This window comes from Channa argus, unplaced genomic scaffold, assembly GCF_033026475.1.
Source record: "Channa argus isolate prfri unplaced genomic scaffold, Channa argus male v1.0 Contig037, whole genome shotgun sequence".
Classification (NCBI taxonomy): domain Eukaryota; kingdom Metazoa; phylum Chordata; class Actinopteri; order Anabantiformes; family Channidae; genus Channa; species Channa argus.
Window position 1 is genome coordinate 304,197 of NW_027125256.1, and position 3,624 is coordinate 307,820.

A 3,624-nucleotide genomic window follows, 5' to 3' on the forward strand; every position below is an offset into this window, starting at 1 on the left:
AGATTTAGAAGAGAGAGATCTGATATTTAATAATCCACATTTGAAAGTTTTGGGTTTTGGTTCAGTATGAGCAGTTGTATTACCCAAAGGGTTCGAGTCCAATCTGCTGTGGTTCAAAGCAGAGTGGCGCAGCGGAAGCGTGCTGGGCCCATAACCCAGAGGTCGATGGATCGAAACCATCCTCTGCTAACTGTGTTTTGTAAGCTGACTTAGGGCCTTTACAACCTTTTAGTAAAGTGAACCAGATACAGAAAGTACATATTCACCTACTGTACAATTCCAGATGCATATGAGCTTGGGAATGCAATTTTTGTATATTTCACATTCTTTTCTCTGCTCTTTCAAATGCTTTCCTCCATCTTACTATACTAACTGCTTTTATTGTCATTATTGTGTTACCCAAAGGGTTAGAGTCCCATCTGGGGTGGTTGACAGCAGAGTGGCGCAGCGGAAGCGCGCTGGGCCCATAACCCAGAGGTCGATGGATCGAAACCATCCTCTGCTAACTGCGTTTTGTAAGCTGACTTAGGGCCTTTACAACTTTTTAGTAAAGTGAACCAGATACAGAATGTACATATTCACCTACTGTACAATTCCAGATGCATATCAGCTTGGGAATGCAATTTTTGTATATTTCACATTCTTTTCTCTGCTCTTTCAAATGCTTTCCTCAATCTTACTATACTAACTGCTTTTATTGTCATTATTGTGTTACCCAAAGGGTTCGAGTCCAATCTGGCGTGGTTGAAAGCAGAGTGGCGCAGCAGAAGCGTGCTGGGCCCATAACCCAGAGGTCGATGGATCGAATCCATCCTCTGCTCACTGTGTTTTGTAAAGTGATTTAGGGCCTTTACAACGTCTTAGTAAAATGAACCAGATACAGACAGTACATATTCATCTACTGTACAATTCCAGATTCATATCAGCTTGGGAATGCAATTTTTGTATATTTCAAATTCCTTTCTCTGCTCTTTCAAATGCTTTCGTCCATCTTACTATACTAACTGCTTTTATTGTCATTATTGTGTTACCCAAAGGGTTCGAGTCCAATCTGGTGTACAATGCCAGTTTCAGCTCAGCATGGTAATCTAGTTTCTACGTATTTCACATCTTTTCCCTTCTACTCACTATATCTACTGCATTTGGGGCCATTATTGTGTTACCCAAAGCCAACATGGCATGTCTCACATTATGCTCTGTATAGGAAGCAACTGTTAGTTGGAAGAACTGAGGAGTAAAGGTGTTTGTGATGCCCCAGTGGCCTAATGGATAAGGCACTGGCCTCCTAAGCCAGGGATTGTGGGTTTGAGTCCCATCTGGGGTGGTTGACAGCAGAGTGGCGCAGCAGAAGCGTGCTGGGCCCATAACCCAGAGGTCAATAGATCGAAACCATCCTTTGCTAACTGTGTTTTGTAAGCTGACTTAGGTCCTTTACAACCTTTAAGTAAAGTGATCCAGATACTGAAAGTACATATTCACCTACTGTAATATTCCAGATGCATATCAGCTTGGGAATGCAATTTTTGTATATTTCACATTCTTTTCTCTGCTCTTTCAAATGCTTTCCTCCATCTTACTATACTAACTGCTTTTATTGTCATTATTGTGTTACCCAAAGGGTTCGAGTCCTATCTGGCATGGTTGAAAGCAGAGTGGCGCAGCGGAAGCGTGCTGGGCCCATAACCCAGAGGTCGATGGATCGAAACCATCCTCTGCTAACTGTGTTTTGTAAGCTGACTTAGGGCCTTTACAACCTTTTAGTAAAGTGAACCAGATACAGAAAATACATATTCGCCTACTGTACAATTCCAGATGCATATCAGCTTGGGAATGCAATTTTTGTATATTTCACATTCTTTTCTCTGCTCTTTCAAATGCTTTCCTCCATCTTATTATACTAACTGCTTTTATTGTCATTATTGTGTTACCCAAAGGGTTAGAGTCCCATCTGGGGTGGTTGACAGCAGAGTGGCGCAGCGGAAGCGTGCTGGGCCCATAACCCAGAGGTCGATGGATCGAAACCATCCTCTGCTAACTGTATTTTGTAAGCTGACTTAGGGCCTTTACAACCTTTTAGTAAAGTGAACCAGATACAGAAAGTACATATTCACCTACTGTACAATTCCAGATGCATATCAGCTTGGGAATGCAATTTTTGTATATTTCACATTCTTTTCTCTGCTCTTTCAAATGCTTTCCTCCATCTTACTATACTAACTGCTTTTATTGTCATTATTGTGCTACCCAAAGGGTTCGAGTCCAATCTGGGGTACAATGCCAGTTTCATATCAGCATGGCAATCTAGTTTCTACGTGTTTCACATCTTTTTCTTTGCACTTTTAAAAATTTCCCTTCTACTCACTATATCTACTGCATTTGGGGCCATTATTGTGTTACCCAAAGCCAACATGGCATGTCTCACATTATGCTCTGTCTAGGAAGCAACTGTTTGGTGGAAGAACTGATGAGTAAAGGTGTTTGAGATGCCCCAGTGGCCTAATGGATAAGGCACTGGCGTTGAGTGAGGATTTTTAACTATAAGCTTTATCAAAAAGGAAAGTTTTAAGCCTAGTCTTAAAAGTAGAGAGGGTGTCTGCTCCCCGAATTTAGATTGGAAGCTGGTTCCACAGGAGAGGATCTTGATAGCTAAAGGCTCTGCCTCCCATTCTACTTTTGCAAACTCTGGGAACCACAAGTAGGCCAGTATTTTGGGATCGAAGTGGTCTAATTGGGCGATACAGGACTATGAGATCTTTTAAATATGATGGAGCTTGACCATTAAGAGCTTTGTATGTAAGGAGGAGGGTTTTGAACTCTATTCTAGATTTTATGGGAAGCCAATGAAGAGAAGCTAGTGAAGGTGAAATATGATCTCTCTTTCCTAATCCAGTCAGCACTCTTGCTGCAGCATTTTGGATTAATTGAAGGCTTTTTAGAGAGTTATTAGGACACCCCAGAAGTAGGGAATTACAGTAGTCCAACCTAGAAGTAACAAATGCATGGACCAGTTTTTCGGCATCACTTTGAGACAGGATGCTTCTAATTTTAGCAATGTTCCGTAGGTGGAAGAAGGCTGTTCTAGACATTTGTCTTTTATGTGACGTAAACGCCAAATCTTGGTCAAAGATAACTCCAAGGTTCCTCACCGTAGTACTAGAGGCCAAAGTTATGTCATCTAGAGTAACTATATTGTTAGACAGCATATTTCTCATGTTTTTAGGCCCAAAGAGGATGATTTCAGTTTTGTCTGAATTTAGAAGTAGGAAATTGTAGGACATCCAGTTCTTTATGTCTTTTAGACATGCTTCAAATTTGACTAATTGGTTAGTATCTTCTGGTTTCACAGATAAATAGAGCTGGGTATCATCTGTATATCAGTGGAAGTTTATGGAATGTTTCCTAATGATTTTGCCTAAAGGTGACATGTAGAGATTAAAAAGTATTGGTCCTAACACAGAGCCCTGTGGAACTCCATAGCTGACTTTGGTGCATAAAGAAGAGTCATCATTAACATGAACAAGTTGGAATCTGTCTGACAGATAAGATTTAAACCAATGTAATGTGGTTCCTTTAATCCCAAATCCATGTTCTAGTCTCTGTAATAAAATGTTGTGGTCAATGGTG

The 3,624-nt window shown here is 40.8% G+C and overlaps 1 non-coding gene across 1 annotated transcript; it reads left to right on the forward strand.

The window, feature by feature from the left end:
- Positions 1–1,251: 1,251 nt before the first annotated feature.
- Positions 1,252–1,324, forward strand: trnar-ccu (transfer RNA arginine (anticodon CCU)). The gene has a single exon. It is a non-coding gene; the product is annotated as a tRNA-Arg (tRNA).
- Positions 1,325–3,624: the final 2,300 nt, after the last annotated feature.